Raw genomic sequence first — 22,598 nt, forward strand, 5'->3', positions numbered from 1 at the left:
CAGGGAAATCAATGAAAAGGGGACTACGCTCACTGTTGACATTTAAAAAAAAAAACCACGGCACACAGTCTCACCGCCGGAACACCCTCTCCTCCCTGCTGGGCAGCATCGTCCCACTCCCGGCACCACTGCTGGCCTTCTGCAGCAGTGGCCTTGCCTCCTTTGACCCAACTTCAACTCTAGCCACAGGTGGGTTTGAATGAGCATCACATGCTTGAAAAAAAAGTGGTTTACCCACTATTTTGGAAATGTTTCAACAATTTTGTCCAGACCTTTCTTATGGTTTTGTGTGAAATTATGTCCAATTTGCCTTTTTTCAATTTGTTGTTCCAATGCACACAAAAGAAAAAATTATGTGTATAACAAAACTTGTAATTCACATTTTGAAGTCATTTTCTGGGAGAAATACTTCATTTTATTAAACATTTTCAAGGGTATGTATATGTTTCTACTGTGGTATATTATTATTATTATTATTATTTATTATAGCACCATTTATTCCATAGCGCTTTACATGCGAGGAGGGGTATACATAATAAAAAACAAGTACAATAATCTTAATCAATACAAGTCATGACTGGTACAGGAGGAGAGAGGACCCTGCCCGCGAGGGCTCACAATCTACAAGGGATGTGTGAAAATATAGTAGGCGAGTGTAGAGCTGGTCGTGCAGCGGTTTGGTCCATTTGTGGTTACTGCAGGCTGTAGGCTTGTCAGAATAGGTAGGTCTTCAGGTTCTTTTTGAAGGCTTCCATGGTAGGCGAGAGTCTGATGTGTTGGAATAAATAACACTAATAATAATAATAATTGAGGTAAGGTCACATAGTCGCTTAGTCTGTGCATGATGTCAGTAATGCTAATGCTTGGTTTTGGGGAGGAAAACTGAATTGTAGTAGGGCCATATAGTTGCAAGGTGCGTGCATGATACCATCTATGTTGTGAGTGGTCTTGTGGGTAAAACTACAATGGAGTAAGGTCACATAGTCACAAGGTGCGGGTATGATACCATTGGTGCTAATGAGTGGTTTTGTGGGTATAAACCAAGCGACTATGCGACCGTACCCCAATTATTATTATTATTATTGTTTATTCCAACACATCAGACTCTCACCCACTGTGGAAACCTACAAAAAGAACCTGAAGACCTACCTCTTCCGACAAGCCTAAAACCTGCAGTAACCACCAATGGACCAAACCGCTGCACGACCAGCTCTACCCTTGCCTACTGTATTCTCACCCATCCCTTGAAGACTGTGAGCCCTCGTGTGCAAGATCTCCTCTCCTCCTGTACCAGTCGTGACTTGTACTGATTAAGATTATTGTACTTGTTTTTTATTATGTATACTCCTCCTCACAAGTAAAGCGCCATGGAATAAATGGCTCTATAATAATAAATAATAATAATATGCCACAGTAGAAACATATATATATATATATATATATATATATATATATATATATATATATATATATAAATATACATATCAAGGGTAGAGCTGGTCGTCCATCGCTGGTTACTGCAGGTTGCAGGCTTGTCAGAAGAGGTGGGTCTTCAGGTTCTTTTTGAAGGTTTCCACAGTAGGTGTGATGTGTTGGAAAAAATAATACTAATAATAATAATAATAATTCGGGTAAGGTCACATAGTCGCTTGGTGTGTGCATGATGTCAATGATGCTAATGCTTGGTTTTGGGGAGGAAAACTGAATTGTAGTAGGGCCATATAGTTGCTTACTCAGCTGTACACAGAGGAAGACACAGGAACACTGTCTCTTTAAGAACGTCTTTGTTTACAAGATGTAGCATAAACGAAACTGAAGCAAAAATTTAAAACAGCCATCTGGGCAAAAACAGCATAACAAAACAAAGTGGTAGCACTAAGCACAGGCCTGCTCAGGGTTAGCAAGACCCACTGTTCAAGTTTTTAGCACAAAACACAAACACTTCTCTGGAGTGTGCCTCTCCAGACACTGAACACCAACTGCTTCTGGAGGTCAGCTATTTAAGTACCAGACCACACCTTGAGATGGAGATAAAGTGGACAATCTCCCATCCACTCTATGTTTGTCCAGAAAAAGCCTAGCCCTTAAACAAATTGGCTGTTAACCTATCATAACACTTAATGTGCTGGAGGAAATCTTCTGGGTTTTATATCACTTAAGCCATTAACCTCAGCGAAACATATCTTACCTTTGGCACCTTGCCAGTGACTTTTTCACACTATGTATATATATATGTATGTATTTATACTTTATAGTGTGTGCATATACTGTATGTGTATATATCCAGTATATACTGTAGGTTGATATATTGTATGTAGAGTGGCATGTAAAAGTTTGGGCACTCTTTGACGTAATTACTGTTATTATGAACAGTTAAACAAGTTGAAGATTAAATGATTTATAGAAGGCCTAAAGATGTCACACTTCCTTTGTATTTTAGGCAAAAATATATATGTATTCATGTTTTTAATTTTAAAAATTACATAAAGGAAAATGGGAAGAGGCAAAAGTATGGCACCATTGGAGATTTATGTCCTTAGATAACTTTGACCAAAGTTTCAGACTCTAATTAGTCTGTAAGGCTATAAGAAGATAGCAAAACATTTTCAAACTGACCTTTCCTCAGTTCGAAATGTAATTAAGAAATGGCAGTTGACAAGAACAGTGGAGGTCAAGATAAGATCAGTGCTATCCGATGTTCTATCAGATAGCACTCGGCTCAATTTTATACTATAGGGTAGTGCAGGTCTGTTCTTATTTTCTCACGCCAATTTGATGCCAAGTGCAATCCAAAGTGTTTGGTTGGCGACACTGGAGAAGATGGAGATGGAGTTTTCCATCTTCTCTGCACCTGTGCTACAATTTTCTAATGTGAGAGATCTGGATCACACTCAGATGACACCTCAAATTCTGACAGAATTTGTGCTGAATGTCATTAGTAAAATTGTTCCTATTCTCTAGCATGAGAGAATATATGCTAGTGTGAGCATATCCTAATGCTGAGCCTGCTGTCAGTCAGTACTGGAGCATGTTAACAACTACCATGCTCTATACACTGTGACTGAAAGGGTAAGCCTGCAGGGAGGAATAAAGTTCAATTGTTCCCTGTAGTGAGGCTCTCAGTGCAGGCGTTTCTTGATATCAGAACACTATTAACATGTGGATTAATGCCATTTCTTAGGTTAGTAGATTTTAAGCACGCAGTGCAGCACGACGAAACCTAATTGTGTGTATTATATGCACAAATCCATACCTCTGCATAGTAATAATCTTCTCCTATTCCTCCTTATAGTTATATAGCCCCCTATAGTAGTAATATCCAAGTACCTACTTATACTAATAATTCCACTGATTCAGGAGAATCAGATTTTTTTTTGTAGCGCAATCAATTGGACTCCAAAAAATGTGCTCATCTATAGTTGTATCAAATGAAGACTAAGTCATTTGTTTAAGGGCTACTCAAAGTATTACTCACCTACTTGGGCTTTAACTTTTGGATCTCCATCTTCCCACCTTGTCATCCGACTATCTTCGTTCTTTTGCAAACCAACACATATGTGCAGCGCCCCAGAGTCCTGGTCATTGCAGTACTGTTGCTCCGCCACTAAGCGGAGTGATGGTATGTCCGATGGCACTTAAGGAGTTCACCTGACCAGGTATAACAGACACCAATACACTTCACAGTCTGGCCTCCAAGGGGAGCAAATGGTACTATGCATTAGCCCACTCCTCACAATCTGGTAAAACTGGGGGTTGGATAGGAAGTTAGTCAGAAGCTGACTGGGTTGGAACCAGGCAACATCCTGTGTCAGAGGGTGTTGAAGGGAAAGATTCAGGGGGGTCCCTGTCAGGGGTGGGATCCTGACAGAGGCCTAGCGAACAAGACAGAACGTTAAGGAATCGCGTCTGCACTACATTGCGGTGGTATCTCAAGAAAGTACAAGAAGCGTGGTTTATTGTGGAGAAGTGAGAAACAAGATCACAGCAAAAAGGAGATAATACCAGTAGGAGTCGTGCCGTAAGATCGAGGCAACATCCTACTGAGGCGCGTAGCCGGTGGCCGGAACGCCGAGGAAGTATTGGGCTCCAAGCATTACTTCAAACCAACGGCAGGGCAGTTAATTATAGGTTGGCTGCATCACCTAATTCACCTAAGCAGACATAGGAGGCAATTGTGGGAGAGGGGCGACACTAGGGTCCCGGAAAAACTCCAGGCCTACCCGTCATACGGGTGTGTCCTAGCCATATCATCTGGGGGACGGAGAAGAACATCAGAACAGATACAAGTTGTGAGAAAGAACATCAGAAACAGACACAACAGTTGTGTGGACTATCCCGTGGTGCTCAGCAGGGCAATACTACAACACACAGGCGCTAGAAGGTAGGCACTGATTTCCACCTGCAAAGAGAACTCTGGAGGTGCCTTCGGACCGGCCGGTCTCAGCGAGCCCTGTTAGCAGTACTCTGGATTGAGGATCCTGAAGCCTTCAGTAAAGAGGTAAAGAGACTGCAACCCTGTGTCCTCGTTATTCATCGCGACCTGCACCACGCACCACCATCACACCTTTCATTGGATGCCCCTTAGCAGGGTCACGGACCGGGTCTAGCCAACGTGACGACCCCAGAACTGAGAGAGAGGGCCGGTACAGAGTACCCCGCGGCCCTTCATCTGAGGGCGCTCCAAACTTGGCGTCACAAACAGGATCTACTTAAGCCTGAAGAATCAGGTCATGTGTGCCTTGGAACTGTGTCTGAATTGTGCTTGAACTGTGATTTATTGCAAAGACTGTGGATTGCCACTTGCCGCCAAAAGTTGCCACAAAAAGTTCCCGCCAAAACCACCGCCATTGCAGCGCCATTGGGAGCGCAGAAGAAGAAGAAGGGCGTGCCATGAGAGGAGACTATCAAAGCGGCGCCAAAAGTGTCGACCGCCCCCTCCGACTACTGCTGCGAGATGACAACCTGCCAAGAAGGAGAGGAGAACTGTTGTGATCCTAATGGCAGAGGATCTCAGGGTCTTTAGCAAAGTCTGCAAACATAAAAACTAGCTCTTAGGGAGGTGGTAACTGAGCTGACCACATACCTGATCCTAGCCCACAAATAATAGCAGCCGGGGAAAGTGCCTACGTTGGTTCTAGACGTCTCGCGCCAGCCGGAGATCTAACTAACCCTTTCAGAGAAAATACAGACCTCACTTGCCTCCAGAGAAAGATACCCCAAAGTAGATACAGGCCCCCAACAAATAATAACGGTGAGGTAAGAGGAAAGGACAAACGTAAGTATGAACTAGATTCAGCAAAGAGAGGCCCACTAAATAATAGCAGAAATATAGAAAGCGGACTTATGTGGTCAGCAAAAAACCCTACTAAAATATCCACGCTGAATATCCAAGAACCCCCGTACCGACTAATGGTATGGGGGGAGAATATCAGCCCCCTAAGAGCTTCCAGCAAAATCAGGAATCACATTATGAACAAGCTGGACAAAAAACAGAATAATACAAATAAACAAAAAACAAGAAAGCAGGACTTAGCTTATGTTGCAAAAATCAGGACCAGTAGACAAGAGCAACCAGACAAGGACTGATTACATGGATGCCAGGCAATGGACTAAGACTCCAGGAAGTTTAAATAGAAACACCCAGAGTCTTAATGAACAGGTGACTACCAACCTGAGGAAAGAGAATCCAAGAGCCATACCGCGAGTGACCACAAGAGGGAGCCCAAAAGTATAGTTCATAACAGTACCTTCCCTTTAAGGAGGGGTCACCGAACCCTCACTACGACCACCAGGGCGATCAGGATGGGCAGCGTGAAAAGCACGAACCAAATCGGCCGCATGAACATCAGAGGCGACCACCCAGGAATTATCCTCCTGACCATAGCCCTTCCATTTGACCAGATACTGAAGCCTCCGTCTAGAGAGACGAGAATCTAAGATCCTCTCCACCACATACTCCAACTCGCCCTCAACCAAGACCGGAGCAGGAGGGTCAACAGCAGGAACCACAGGCACAATGTACCGCCGCAACAAAGACCTATGGAACACATTGTGAATGGCAAACGACACAGGAAGATCCAGACGAAAAGACTCCGGATTAAGGACCTCCAAAATTCTATAAGGACCAATAAAGCGAGGCTTAAACTTAGGAGAGGAAACCTTCAGAGGGACAAACCGAGAAGACAACCAAACCAAATCCCCAACACAAAGTCGGGGACCCACACCGCGGCGGCGGTTGGCAAAACGCTGAGCCTTCTCCTGTGACAACTTCAAGTTGTCCACCACATGATTCCAAGTCCGCTGCAACCTATCAACCACAGAATCCACCCCAGGACAGTCAGAAGGCTCAACATGACCCGAGGAGAAACGAGGATGAAAACCAGAGTTGCAGAAAAATGGCGAAACCAAATTAGCGGAACTAGCCCGATTATTGAGGGCAAACTCAGCCAATGGCAAGAAGGTCACCCAATCATCCTGATCCGCAGAAACAAAACATCTCAAATAAGCCTCCAGCATCTGATTAGTTCGCTCCGTTTGGCCATTAGTCTGAGGATGAAAGGCAGACGAGAATGACAGATCAATGCCCATCTTAGCACAAAAAGATCGCCAGAATCTGGACACAAACTGGGATCCTCTGTCAGACACGATATTCTCAGGAATGCCGTGCAAACGAACCACATTCTGAAAAAGCAAAGGAACCAGATCGGAAGAGGAAGGCAACTTAGGCAAGGGCACCAAATGGACCATCTTGGAAAAACGATCACACACCACCCAGATGACAGACATTCCCTGAGACACCGGAAGATCTGAAATGAAATCCATGGAAATGTGTGTCCAAGGCCTCTTCGGGACGGGCAAGGGCAAAAGCAACCCGCTGGCACGAGAACAGCAAGGCTTAGCCCGAGCACAAGTCCCACAGGACTGCACAAAAGCACGCACATCCTGTGACAAGGAAGGCCACCAAAAGGACCTAGCCACCAAATCTCTGGTACCAAAAATCCCAGGATGCCCTGCCAACACCGAGGAATGAACCTCGGAAATAACTCTGTTGGTCCATTTATCAGGAACAAGCAGTCTATCAGGTGGACAAGAGTCAGGTCTACCAGCCTGAAATCTCTGCAACACACGTCGCAAATCAGGAGAAATGGCCGACAAAATCACTCCCTCTTTAAGAATACCAGCCGGCTCTGAGACTCCAGGAGAATCAGGCACAAAGCTCCTAGAGAGAGCATCAGCCTTCACATTTTTCGAACCAGGCAGGTATGAGACCACAAAGTCAAAACGGGAGAAAAACAATGACCAACGAGCCTGTCTAGGATTCAGGCGTTTAGCAGACTCGAGATACATCAGGTTCTTGTGATCAGTCAAGACCACCACACGATGCTTAGCTCCCTCGAGCCAATGACGCCACTCCTCAAATGCCCACTTCATGGCCAACAACTCCCGATTACCAACATCATAGTTCCGCTCAGCCGGCGAAAACTTCCTGGAAAAGAAAGCACATGGTTTCATCATAGAGCAACCAGAGCCTCTCTGCAACAAAACAGCTCCTGCACCAATCTCAGAAGCATCCACTTCAACCTGAAAGGGAAAAGAGACATCAGGCTGGCACAAAACAGGCGCCAAAGTAAACCGGCGCTTCAGCTCCCGGAAGGCCTCAATGGCCACAGGAGCCCAATTAGCGACATCAGAACCTTTCTTGGTCATATCCGTCAGAGGTTTAACAACGCTAGAAAAGTTAGCAATAAAACGACGGTAGAAATTAGCAAAACCCAAAAACTTCTGAAGAAGTGGAGGAAGCAATAGACACCGACGGGGAATCGCAATGAATTCCCTGACAACCCCAACTTGACACAGACATAGCCCTCCAATCCAGAACAGGATTATGAGCCTGTAACCATGGCACACCCAAAACGACCAAATCATGCATTTTATGCAGAACAAGAAAACGAATCACCTCCCGATGTTCAGGAGTCATGCACATGGTCACTTGTGTCCAATACTGCGGTTTATTCTCCGCCAATAGCGTAGCATCAATTCCTCTAAGAGGAATAGGATTTTCTAAAGGCTCCAGGACAAAACCACAGCGCCTGGCAAACGACAAGTCCATAAGACTCAGGGCAGCGCCTGAATCCACAAACGCCATAACAGGGTAGGAAGACAATGAGCAAGTTAAAGTCACAGACAAAATAAATTTAGGCTGCAAGTTACCAACGGTGACAGGACTAACAAACTTTGTTAGACGTTTAGAGCATGCTGATATAACATATGTAGAATCACCACAGTAAAAACACAACCCATTCTGACTATGATTTTGCCGTTCAGTTCTAGTCTGAATTCTATCACATTGCATTAAATCAGGTGTCTGTTCATACAACACCGCCAAAGGATTAGCGGATTTGCCCTCCCGCAAATGCCGATCAATCTGAATGGCCAGCGTCATAGAATCATTCAGACTTGTAGGAATGGGAAAGCCCACCATCACATTCTTAATAGGTTCAGAAAGGCCATTTCTGAAATTTGCGGCCAGAGCACACTCATTCCACTGAGTAAGCACGGACCATTTCCGAAATTTTTGGCAATACACTTCGGCTTCATCCTGGCCCTGAGAAATAGCCAGCAAAGCCTTCTCTGCCTGAATTTCAAGATTGGGCTCCTCATAAAGCAATCCGAGCGCCAGAAAAATCGCATCAATATTCGCCAATGCCGGATCTCCTGGCGCAAATGATAAAGCCCAATCCTGAGGGTCGCCCCGCAAGAAGGAGATAACAATTTTAACTTGCTGAGCTGAGTCTCCAGACGAACGAGGTCTCAAAGATAGAAACAATTTACAATTATTCCTAAAATTCCTAAATTTAAATCGATCTCCAGAGAACAGCTCAGGAATAGGAATCTTAGGCTCTGACATAGGACTGCCAATAACAAAATCCTGGATGCTCTGCACACGAGCAGAAAGCTGATCCACACTAGTAATCAGAGTTTGCACATTCATGTCTGCAGCAGAGTTTCAAGCCATTCAGAGGTAAAGGGGAAGGAAGAAAAAAAAAAAAAACAACTCAGAACTTCTTTTTTCTTTTAATCCCACTTCTGCAATGCATTAACTATTCAGTGGCCTGGCATACTGTTGTGATCCTAATGGCAGAGGATCTCAGGGTCTTTAGCAAAGTCTGCAAACATAAAAACTAGCTCTTAGGGAGGTGGTAACTGAGCTGACCACATACCTGATCCTAGCCCACAAATAATAGCAGCCGGGGAACGTGCCTACGTTGGTTCTAGACGTCTCACGCCAGCCGGAGATCTAACTAACCCTTTCAGAGAAAATACAGACCTCACTTGCCTCCAGAGAAAGATACCCCAAAGTAGATACAGGCCCCCAACAAATAATAACGGTGAGGTAAGAGGAAAGGACAAACGTAAGTATGAACTAGATTCAGCAAAGAGAGGCCCACTAAATAATAGCAGAAATATAGAAAGCGGACTTATGTGGTCAGCAAAAAACCCTACTAAAATATCCACGCTGAATATCCAAGAACCCCCGTACCGACTAACGGTATGGGGGGAGAATATCAGCCCCCTAAGAGCTTCCAGCAAAATCAGGAATCATATTATGAACAAGCTGGACAAAAAACAGAATAATACAAATAAACAAAAAACAAGAAAGCAGGACTTAGCTTATGTTGCAAAAATCAGGACCAGTAGACAAGAGCAACCAGACAAGGACTGATTACATGGATGCCAGGCAATGGACTAAGACTCCAGGAAGTTTAAATAGAAACACCCAGAGTCTTAACGAACAGGTGACTACCAACCTGAGGAAAGAGAATCCAAGAGCCATACCGCGAGTTACCACAAGAGGGAGCCCAAAAGTATAGTTCATAACAGAGAACCACCCCCTGATTTGCAATGGCGGGAATGAGAGGAAGAAGAAGCTACGCCCTCAGAAAATGGAGGAGCAATGTGCATGTGCCACCGAAGATCCCGGAGCAGGGATGGCGACCAGCGAGTCCCAGAGCGACGGCGAAGTGATCCCGGCCTGTCCTCGCCCACTGGAGACAGACCCGAACCCACCACTGCTGGAGGATCCGGACTTCTCAGAGCTACAAGTGGCGGGGCCGAGCCAGCCTAGCCCGAATATGGAGCCAGCCGGTGCGAAGCAATGGAAGTCGGAGCTGTGCCAGGAGGCCGCCCTGGAGGAACCGCGGTCCGGGCTGCAGCCGATTCCAGTGTCCTTGTCAACGGAACAGATCGACATCGGTGTTATCACATCAGACGCAGGTATGGAAAGCGTCCCTGCTCCCCCGACCGATCCTGCTCTCCCGACCGACCCTGCTCCCGTGACCGCTCCCCAGCCCGACAATAACCGAGTTTTCACCGCTGAGCTGGTAGTGCTAACCCCAGGCACCATGGAGAAGCTTGTGCCTCCGTTACCAACCAAGATGGGGAAACCGCTAGATGTGAGCTCAGGGGGGGTGACCTTCCAGTGGGACACCCCACGGATCGGGCCGGATGGGGCCAGGCAGGAGGGCCTCAGCATTGCTGCTCTCACCTGGGAACAGTATAAGCAATGCTTAATTCTACAATGGCAAAACCAAAAAGAGACAGTGTGACGGGGTGTACATTAGAGCAGGAAGGGACAACAGGCTGAGGGACGATCCAACGAGATTTATTAAAGCAGGGAGCATACAACATCAAATATCCATAATGTCCTTCAAGTTCACGAGAAGTCCACAATAAGTCCAAGTAAAGAAATAGATCTGGAGGTGCTTTCCAGTAATCCCGCACCCGATAAATGAAACAATAGTCCTTCCTCGAGTCCCACAGAACAGATACGGGGACACCTCCCGATAATCCTTGTGCCAGCTAACAAAGCAATAGTCCTTCCACGAGTCCAACAGATCCCAAAACAATCTCACGAATGACGAGATATTGACAAATCTCCGGGCCCGGATGGGATACACCCCCGAGTACTGCAGGAACTAAATACAGTCATTGATAGACCATTATTTTTAATCTTTAAAGACTCCATAATAACAGGGTCTGTACCACAGGACTGGCGTATAGCAAATGTGGTGCCAATATTTAAAAAAGGGGCAAAAACTGAACTCGGTAATTATAGGCCAGTAAGCTTAACCTCTACAGTGGGTAAAATCCTGGAGGGCATTCTAAGGGATGCTATGCTGGAGTATCTGAAGAGGAATAACCTCATGACCCAGTATCAGCACGGGTTTACTAGGGACCGTTCATGTCAGACTAATTTGATCAGCTTCTACGAAGAGGTAAGTTCCGGACTGGACCAAGGGAACCCAGTGGACGTAGTATATATGGACTTTTCCAAAGCTTTTGATACGGTGCCACACAAAAGGTTGTTACATAAAATGAGAGTAATGGGGATAGGGGAAAATATGTGTAAGTGGGTTGAGAGCTGGCTCAGGGATAGGAAACAAAGGGTGGTTATTAATGGAGCACACTCGGACTGGGTCACGATTAGCAGTGGGGTACCACAGGGCTCAGTATTGGGCCCTCTTCTTTTTAACATATTTATTAATGACCTTGTAGGGGGCATTCAGAGTAGAATTTCAATATTTTCAGATGACACTAAACTCTGCAGGGTAATCAATACAGGGGAGGACAATTTTATATTACAGGATGATTTATGTAAACTAGAAGCTTGGGCTGATAAATGGCAAATGAGCTTTAATGGGGATAAATGTAAGGTCATGCACTTGGGTAGAAGTAATAAGATGTATAACTATGTGCTTAATTCTAAAACTCTGGGCAAAACCGTCAATGAAAAAGACCTGGGTGTATGGGTGGATGACAAACTCATATTCAGTGGCCAGTGTCAGGCAGCTGCTACAAAGGCAAACAAAATAATGGGATGTATTAAAAGAGGCATAGATGCTCATGAGGAGAACATAATTTTACCTCTATACAAGTCACTAGTTCGACCACACTTAGAATACTGTGCACAGTTCTGGTCTCCGGTGTATAAGAAAGACATAGCTGAACTGGAGCGGGTGCAGAGAAGAGCGACCAAGGTTATTAGAGGACTGGGGGGTCTGCAATACCAAGATAGGTTATTACACTTGGGGCTATTTAGTTTGGAAAAACGAAGACTAAGGGGTGATCTTATTTTAATGTATAAATATATGAGGGGACAGTACAAAGACCTTTCTGATGATCTTTTTAATCGTAGACCTGAGACAGGGACAAGGGGGCATCCTTTACGTCTGGAGGAAAGAAGGTTTAAGCATAATAACAGACGCGGATTCTTTACTGTAAGAGCAGTGAGACTATGGAACTCTCTGCCGTATGATGTTGTAATGAGTGATTCATTAATTAAATTTAAGAGGGGACTGGATACCTTTCTGGAAAAGTATAATGTTACAGGGTATATACACTAGATTCCTTGATAAGGCGTTGATCCAGGGAACTAGTCTGATTGCCGTATGTGGAGTCGGGAAGGAATTTTTTTCCCCATGGTGGAGTTACTCTTTGCCACATGGGGTTTTTTTGCCTTCCCCTGGATCAACATGTTAGGGCATGTTAGGTTAGGCTATGGGTTGAACTAGATGGACTTACAGTCTTCCTTCAACCTTAATAACTATGTAACTATGTAACTATGAGATATGTCCTCAGCTCAAGTCTCACCCCGTTCGCTTCTGCAGTCACAGATGGACGTGGGGTCTTGCCTCAGCTAAGAATCCCCACTCCTTCTCCTTTTAGGATCAACTCACATCTGATCTCAAAAATAAGAATGGATTGTCTGAGCTCCTGGGATCCGCCCATGAAGGGGGGTAGGGGGTCACACCTTCTGTTCAATGGTTGGGTCCACCAGAAGATTCTATGCTGGTCGGCTCCGCTTAAGGCCCCGTCTCACTAAGCGATTTACCAACGATCACGACCAGCGATACGACCTGGCCGTGATCGTTGGTAAGTCGCTGTGTGGTCGCTGGGGAGCTGTCACACAGACCGCTCTCTCCAGCGACCAACGATCAGGGGAACGACTTCGGCATCGTTGAAACTGTCTATAACGATGCCGAAGTCCCCCTGCAGCACCCGGGTAACCAGGGTAAACATCGGGTTACTAAGCGCAGGGCCGCGCTTAGTAACCCGATGTTTACCCTGGTTACCAGCGTAAATGTAAAAAAAAACAAACAGTACATACTCGCCTTTCGGTGTCCAGGTCCCTTGCCGTCTGCTTCCTGCTCTGACTGAGATCCGGCCGTACAGTGAGAGCAGAGCGCAGCGGTGACGTCACCGCTGCGCTGTGCTCTCACTTCTCACTGTACGGCGGCAGTCAGTGAGAGCAGGAAGCAGACGGCAAGGGACCTGGACACCGAAAGGCGAGTATGTACTGTTTGTTTTTTTTTACATTTACGCTGGTAACCAGGGTAAACATCGGGTTACTAAGCGCGGCCCTGCGCTTAGTAACCCGATGTTTACCCTGGTTACCAGTGAAGACATCGCTGGATCGGTGTCACACACACCGATTCAGCGATGTCAGCGGGGCCTCAACGACCAAAAAAAGGTCCAGGCCATTCCGACACGACCAGCGATCTCGCAGCAGGGGCCTGATCGCTGGTACGTGTCACACATAGCGAGATCGCTATGGAGGTCGCTGTTGCGTCACAAAACTTGTGACTCAGCAGCGATCTCGCTAGCGATCTCGCTATGTGAGACGGGGCCTTTAGTCTACATAGTATGTACATTTGACTAGCCACCTGCTGTGAGGAAGAATGGCTATGCCTTCACTAGTTGACAAAGCTTAATTACATTAAAGCTTAGGGCTGCAAGTATTGGGGGAAGGAGACATTGTTACAGGTGACTCTCAGCACAAGAAAATAGATAAATTACAGCTAATAGAAACCAGAGAACAGTTACATACATCAAATGGCATATTATTCAAATACAGGAGAGGGCAAAAGTACATATCATGACAATCCCTTCCCCTCCCAATTTGTGTACGTACTAGGGACCTCTGCAGGTCGCTGGTTAAGTACACACAGGCATGGCTGACCAGAATCAGGTCTCCTCTTGCCTGGACAGTCCATCTGCATTTTGGTGTTGGCTGCCTCTTCTATACTGTATGGTAAAGTTATAGGGCTGCAGAGCCAGGCTCCATCGTAGTAAGCGTCCATTGTCCCCAGAGACTCTGTTCAGCCAGATGAGGGGATTGTGATCAGTAACCACAGTGAATTCTCGTCCATACAGATACGGTCTTAGTTTCCTGAGGGTCCACACTACAGCCAGACATTCTTTTTCAACAGTTGCATAGGCCACTTCTCGGTCCAGCAATTTCCGGCTGAGGTAGGCAATGGGGTACTCATCCCCAGCTGCATTCACCTGGCTGAGTACAGCTCCCAGTCCATAAGCAGAGGTGTCAGTCTGCACAATGAATCTCCTCTTGTAGTCTGGAGCAGCCAGAACAGGGTCGCAGACCAGAGCGTCCTTCAGCCGGTTAAAAGCCTCATCACAGGCTGGAGTCCAGACCACCAGCCGGGGCATTGTTTTCTTGGTCAGGTCAGTAAGAGGCTTGGCCACCGTGCTGAAATGAGAAACAAATTTTCGGTAATAACTGGCAGTGTCCAAAAAAGCCATAACTTGTTTCTTAGTTTGGGGTACAGGCCAGTCTCTAATAGCTTGGATTTTGGCAGGTTCAGGACGGAGCTTCCCTCCTCCCACTCTATGCCCTAGGTACTGAACTTCACCCATCCCCAATTGGCATTTATCTGGTCGAATGGTTAGGCCTGCTGCAAGAAGCAGGTCAAGAATAACGGCTACTTGGTTCAGATGTTCTTCCCACGTCTGGCTGAAGATTGCGATTTCATCCAAGTAGGCACAAGCAAAGTCACCACATCCCCGGAGGATCTGGTCCACCATTCTCTGGAAGGTTGCAGGGGTATTCTTCATTCCAAAGGGCATGCTTAGAAATTCATACAGACCAAAGGGGGTTATAAATGCGGACCGTTCTCTCCCTTCCTCCGTCAGAGGGATTTGCCAGTATCCCTTACTGAGATCCAAGGTAGTGACATATCGGGACCCAGCCAGGCGGTCTAGAAGTTCATCAATACAGGGCATTGGGTACGGATCACTGATGGTATGGTCGTTTAGTCGTCGATAGTCCACATAAAACCGAGTACTCCCATCCTTCTTGGGTACTAACACCACAGGAGAGGCCCAAGGGCTATGGGAGGCCTGGATTATTCCAAGCTGTAACATCTCCTCCAGTTCATGCTGCATGGTGTGTCGAACTGATTCAGGTACCCGGTAAGGAGCCTGTTGTATGGGACGGATACCCTGAGTGTCTACATGATGTTGGGTGATGGTGGTTCGACCTGGTTGGGATGAGAAAGCAGCCCGTCTCTGTTGAAGCACTCCCAGCATCTGTTTTTCCTGTAAGGAATCCAGGTGATCTCCCAGTGGAACCTGTTCCACAGTGGATGGGGCTCTCGCTGCTTCCACGAGATCAGGTAGGGAGTCCTCATCCTCTTGACCATCTTCTGAAGCCAGCCGGCAGCTTGCTATCAATGGAATGTTCAGGTCATGGTACTCCTTAATCATATTCACATGGACAGTCTTTTGTCTTAGCCCCTGATCATCTAAAGCAAGAAGATAATTGGTGTCATTTAGTTTTCTGAGAACCCGGAAGGGACCCTCCCATGTGGTCTGCAGTTTATTCTGCCGATGGGGAACAATCATTAAGACCTGTTGTCCTTCTACAAACTCCCGATAGCGTGCTTTACGGTCATACCTAGTGTTGAGCATTCCGATACCGCAAGTATCGGGTATCGGCCGATACTTGCGGTATCGGAATTCCGATACCGGGATTCCGATACTTGCCGCGTATCGGATACCGGAATCGGAAGTTCCAAGATTCAAAATGCAGAAATTCAGCCAATGAGAATGATTCCAAATGTGGGCACATCCTGTTTAGCATGGAGGGCATGAAACTACTGGCAAGGCTGTGATTGGCTGCTGAAATGATGTCATGCTGCAGTTTAAAAGTCGCTGGCGCCATTTTGCGATCACTCTGCTGTGAATTCAGTTAGTGACAGGACGCTGTTTGCTGACTGAGGGACAGTTTAGAGATAGCGATTTGCTTCTTTGTGCTTTCCAAAGGCTAATTTAGCAACCGCTGTGTTCACCTACTATTCACCTTGCTTTTGCCTTGTAGCGCTGTTTTCACAGCGATCTGCAAGGTCTGTGTGTGTGTGTGTGTGAGTGCAGCCCACTCTCTAGTCTGAGTGCAGCCACATAGGCCATCCATAGCTGGTTGTATTCAGTTCAGGGAGGGTGGTTCATTGCCTCATACTGTTCTTTTTTTTTTTTTTTTTTTCAAGTAGTGTAGTCTGCTGCTAATTTATTCAAAAAAATCCTATTAGTGTCTTTCCACCCGTCTCCAGCTAATTTGTGGAAAAACACTACATAGGATAAAGTAGAGGAGGGTTTTTGGGCCTTGCAGCGCCGTTTACGGCTGTCTGCACGGTCTCCGTGTGACTGCAGCTCGCCCTGTAGTCTGTGAGCAGCCATAGCCTGGTTGTCTCCAGCTCAGGGTTGTTCACTGCGTCATACCGCCAAATCAATTTTAATTTTTTTTCAAGTAGTGTAGTCTGCTGCTAATTTATTTAAAAAAATCCTATTAGTGTCTTTCCACCCGTCTCCAGCTAATTTGTGGAAAAACACTACATAGGATAAAGTAGAGGAGGGTTTTTGGGCCTTGCAGCGCCGTTTACGGCTGTCTGCACGGTCTCCGTGTGATTGCAGCTCGCCCTGTAGTCTGTGAGCAGCCATAGCCTGGTTGTCTCCAGCTCAGGGTTGTTCACTGCGTCATACCGCCAAATCAATTTTAATTTTTTTTCAAGTAGTGTAGTCTGCTGCTAATTTATTTAAAAAAATCCTATTAGTGTCTTTCCACCCGTCTCCAGCTAATTTGTGGAAAAACACTACATAGGATAAAGTAGAGGAGGGTTTTTGGGCCTTGCAGCGCCGTTTACGGCTGTCTGCACGGTCTCCGTGTGATTGCAGCTCGCCCTGTAGTCTGTGAGCAGCCATAGCCTGGTTGTCTCCAGCTCAGGGTTGTTCACTGCGTCATACCGCCAAATCAATTTTCTTTTTTTTTCAAGTAGTGTAGGTTGCTGCTAATTTATTTAAAAAAATCCTATTAGTGTCTTTCCACCCGTCTCCAGCTAACTTGTGGAAAAACACTACATAGGATAACGTAGAGGAGGGTTTTTGGGCCTTGCAGCGCCGTTTACGTCTGTCTGCACGGTCTCCGTGTGACTGCAGCTCTATCTGTTGTCAGTTCAGCCCCCAAAAAATAAATAAATAATAAAGTTCACCAAACACACCAGTTACACCACTTTACATTTGTGTAGGCCACATTAGCTCATATTAAAGTCTAGTCCACACTTTAGAAAATTAGTGTTTCTTATACCTGTTAGGAGGAGTTGCTCAGGAATTAGCACACAAATCCGTTAGTACTTTTCTGCTTATCTTTATCAGTCAACCAAGATGAAGAAGGCAGTGAGTAAGGCACATGGGCGTGGGCGTGGGCGCGGAGCAGGGAGGGGACGTGGGGATTCTGTGCCTGCTGCGGGCACCGGTGACTCATCAGCACCCACTTTCACCAGGCAACAGTCGTTCATGCGCAGCTTTGTGTCAGAGCGCCGTACACCGCTGCTGCGTCAAGAACAAATTGAAGCTGTTGTCGGATGGATGGCAGCTAATGCATCAACTTCCATTAGTGCCACATCCTCTCAGACACAGAGCACTGGAGAGCAGCCATCTGTCTCTTCACCACCTGCCAAATTGCCCAGGCAGACAGAGAGCCCAGGACAGGAGCCGTCTCTACTTCTGTTCTCTGAATCTCTTGGCTTGGAAACAGGGGGCCAGCCAAGCAGCATTGGAGAAATGGAAGAAGAGGCAGGGTGCAGTGATGCCCAACAGCTTTTTCTGTCTTCCTCTGAAGAGGCGGGTGGGCCAGTGGCTCCGGTCACCACATTGCAGGCCGCATCAGCTGATGATGACACTCAGGTGCCACTTACTGGTGCGTGCTCTGCTGCTGAGACTACCCAGGAGGAGCAGTTGGGGGCAGAGGGTAGTGTAGATGATGAGGTCCTCGACCCATCTTGGCGTGAGGGACAGGAAGGTGGTGGGAGCAGCTCTGAGGAAGAGATTCCCCGTACGGCCCAAAGAGGGAGAGGGAGGGGGAAGACTGCGGATCCTGCAGCCTCCGCTTTGGCACCCGTTAGGAGCATGTCTCTTCTAAAAGCCAAAAAGGGCGCTCCCAAGACTTGCAGTGCCTGGTCCTTTTTTGACACAGTTGCAGATGACATTTGCTATGTCAGATGCAAGGTGTGTCATCAAAAAGTCAAAAGAGGGAAAAATGTCAGCAACCTCAATACCTCCAACATGTGGAAACATGTGCGCAACAGGCACCCGGCGGAGTTAGAAAAACACACTGAAGAGGTAGGCCAACCAACAGCGGCAGCTACCACCTCTTCAGCTCGTGTTGCCTCTTCCTCTAGCTCACACGCAGCTGGTTCGGCTTCCTCCCAGGATCGCCGTGGAAGAACCTCTGGCCCTGTTGTCCAGAGACCCGCTGTAATTCCACCCGCAGCACCACTTTCCCAGTCATCCACACACTCCCAGCCCAGTCTACAGCCATCGGTAGTACAGGCATGGGAGAAAAGGCGGCCTTTCTCGTCAAACCACCCACGAGCACAGGCTCTGACTGCAGGCATTGCCAAACTTCTGTCACTGGAAATGCTGTCATTCAGGCTGGTGGAGACTGACAGCTTCCGTGACTTGATGTCATTGGCAGTCCCACAGTACAATGTGCCCAGCCGCTTTTACTTCAGCAGGCAAGCCGTCCCTGCCCTGCACAAGCATGTGGAGGGACACATAAAACACGCGCTACTGAACGCCGTCAGTAGCAAGGTCCACCTCACCACCGATGCGTGGACCAGTCAACATGGACAGGGGCGATACCTTTCCCTCACTGCCCATTGGGTTAATGTCGTTGAGCCGGGTACAGACCGTGCGAGTGGCGCAGGACGTGTCCTGCCCACTCCAAGGATTGCAGGAATCCATTCTGTACGCATTGACTCCTCCTCTTACACCAGTTCCTCAGAATCATCGCTGCAGGAGCCGTCACAGTCCACCTCCACATGGACCCGTGATGAACGTGTACCTGTTACGACCGACATGAGCACAGCCGTGGCCAAACGTCAACAGGCCGTGTTGAAATTAATTTTTTTGGGGAATCGTAGCCACACAGCGCAGGAGCTCTGGAATGCCATCAAGCAGGAGAGCGATGTGTGGTTTGTGCCAGCGAATCTCCAGCCAGGCATGGTAGTGTGTGATAATGGCCGAAATCTGGTGGCAGCTCTGGGCCTCGGCAACCTCACTCACATCCCATGTCTGGCACATGTGCTCAATTTGGTCGTGCAGAGCTTTTTGAGGGACTATCCGGATCTTGATGCACTGCTGCACAAGGTCCGCCTAGAGTGTGCTCACTTGCGGCGTTCCAGCACGGCAAAAGCGCGCATTGCGGCTCTGCAGCGCCGACACCGCCTCCCGGAACATCGCATCATATGTGACCTACCTACCAGGTGGAATTCCACGTTACATATGTTGGAGCGGTTGTGTGAGCAGCAGCAAGCTGTAATGGAGTACCAGCTGCTTCAGGCGCAAAAAAGTCGCAGTCAGCGCCGTACAGACTTCACAACCACAGAGTGGGCCACTATGAATGACGTCTGCCAGGTTTTGCGTCCCTTTGATTATTCCACGCGGATGGCGAGTGCAGATGATGCACTAGTCAGCATGACTGTCCCCCTTATCTGCCTGCTTGAAAAATCACTGCAAGCGCTAAGGGATGATGTTGTGGAAGAGGTGGAGGATGAGGATTCACCATTTCCATCATCTTCTGGACAGTCAGCGCCACGTGGTTCCTCACAAACGCGTAGGCAGGGGACAGTTTGTGAGGAGGATGAGGAGGAGTCAATGGAGGAGGAAGACGTCCGTCCAGAGGAGGGAGTTACCGAATTGTCCAGTACTCAGTGTGTACAGCGAGGGTGGGGTGATGACGAGCAGGCAGAGATCACGCCTCCAGCAGGGGACAGCGTTTCTTGGGCAGTTGGCAGTCTGCAGCACATGGTGGATTACATGCTGCAGTGCCTGAGAAACGACCGCCGCATCGCCCACATTCTCAACATGTCTGATTATTGGGTGTTCACCCTCCTCGATCCTCGCTACCGGGACAACGTAGAAAGCCTCATCACACCGTTGAACCGGGAGCGAAAAATGCGGGAGTACCAAGACACACTGGTCAATTCCATCATCTTCTCCATTCCAACTGAGAGAAGTTCTGCTAGTGCATTCCAAAGCAGCTCAGTGCGTCCAGGCAGTGGTGGAGGCTCTGCACAAAGAGGGAGCAGAAGCAGTGCCTCTGCCCAAGGCAAGACCAGTATAGCCCAACTGTGGCACAGTTTTCTGTGCCCCCCACAAAAGTCTACACCATCACAGACGGCTCCAGTCAGCAGGAGGCAACGGTTCCGTCAGATGGTGACAGACTACATGTCTTGCCCTCTTGCTGTACTCCCAGACGGCTCTTCCCCTTTCAAGTTTTGGGTCTCAAAGCTGGATACATGGCCAGAGCTAAGCCAGTATGCATTGGAGGTGCTGTCTTGCCCTGCGGCCAGTGTATTATCGGAACGTGTCTTTAGTGCTGCAGGTGGTGTACTAACTGACCGTCGCATGCGACTATCCTCCGATAACGTTGACCGGCTTACTTTCCTGAAAATGAACAAGGCCTGGATCTCGCAGGAATTTGCCACTCCTCCTCCTGATTAAATAATTAGGTCACTGTATACGTTATCCAGGTCTCCTGTTGTGTTCATCTTTCTACCACCTGAACTTAAATTCCTGGGCTCCAACACCGCCAGTTGAGGCTCAGAAGTGCCGTCTGCACAGTCAAAACATACGACCCAGTGTTATTGGGTTTCAGTAACGTCAGCTGATCCCCAGCTGTGTAGCCGGCAATGTGTCATGCGACCGCCACGCTGACACAACAACTGAAATGTAAGGGAATCTGTCCCCCCCCCAAGGCGTTTGTTACTGAAAGAGCCACCTTGTGCAGCAGTAATGCTGCACAAGGAAAAGGTAGCTATTTTTGTTTAGCACCTTGCACACGCAGAACTTAACACTTATAAAATGTGTCCACTGATACCGTAACACCGTCCCGGAGGTGGGACTTTCCTTCGTAATGTGACGCAGCACAGCCGTCATTCCTACCCCCCCGGCGCCGCGCACCCGCTCCTCAGCGTTGTTTGATTCCGTCCCGGAGCCTGCGCTGTTATGTTATCCCGTGGCCAGGCACACTTAGCGCTGCCCGTCTTCTGGCATCATTTGGTGTCAGGATGGCTGCGCCTGTGCGGCCGCGCTGGCAGAGAGCCCGCCTCGCAGTGTCTTCTGATTTAATCCCACTGGGGGCCTGGGATCCATGGACATGCGCAGTGCATATCTGAACCTCCACCTCTCACTCATCTCCCTATGGCTTCTTCAGACTGTTCGGTGTCAGCTGGTCCCTAATAGCATGCCACGGCCGTGACACCGCACAGTCTTAAGAAGCCGTAGGGAGGGGAGTGAGAGGCGATGATATGCACTGCGCATGTCCATGGATCCCAGGCCCCCAGTGGGATTAAATCAGAAGACACTGCGAGGCGGGCTCTCGGCCAGCGCGGCCGCACAGGCGCAGCCATCCTGACACCAAATGATGCCAGAAGACGGGCAGCGCTAAGTGTGCCTGGCCACGGGATAACATAACAGCGCAGGCTCCGGGACGGAATCAAACAACGCTGAGGAGCCAGTGCGCGTCGCCGGGGGGGTAGGAATGACGGCTGTGCTGCGTCACATTACGAAGGAAAGTCCCACCTCCAGGACGGTTTTACGATTGCAGGGGACACATTTTATAAGTGTTTAGTTCTGTGTTTGCAAGGAGCATGATGAAAAGAGCCACCTTTTCCTTTTGCATCTTTTGTGCTGCACAAGCTGGCTCTTTCAGCTACAAACGCCTTGGGGGGGGTTAAAGGTTCCCTTTCGACTTTCTCAGGCTTCGGCCTACATTGTGTTCCTCTGCTTTTCCACCTGTCCCTGGGCTCCAACACCGCCAGTTGCCGTCCAGAAGTGCTGTACGCACAGTCAACAGTCGCTCCTCTGTTATTGGGGTTCAGTAACGTCAGCTGTTCCCCTGCTGTGTGTGTGGCAATCCCTCCTACCTCCTCCAACCTCCTCCTCCTCCTCCACCTGTCCCTGGGCTCCAACACCGCCAGTTGCCGTCCAGAAGTGCTGTACGCACAGTCAACAGTCCCTCCTCTGTTATTGGGGTTCAGTAACGTCAGCTGTTCCCCTGCTGTGTGTGTGGCAATCCCTCCTACCTCCTCCAACCTCCTCCTCCTCCACCTGTCCCTGGGCTCCAACACCGCCAGTTGCCGTCCAGAAGTGCTGTACGCACAGTCAACAGTCGCTCCTCTGTTATTGGGGTTCAGTAACGTCAGCTGTTCCCCTGCTGTGTGTGTGGCAATCCCTCCTACCTC

The sequence above is a fragment of the Ranitomeya variabilis genome, chromosome 4 (assembly GCF_051348905.1).
Source record: "Ranitomeya variabilis isolate aRanVar5 chromosome 4, aRanVar5.hap1, whole genome shotgun sequence".
Lineage (NCBI taxonomy): Eukaryota > Metazoa > Chordata > Amphibia > Anura > Dendrobatidae > Ranitomeya > Ranitomeya variabilis.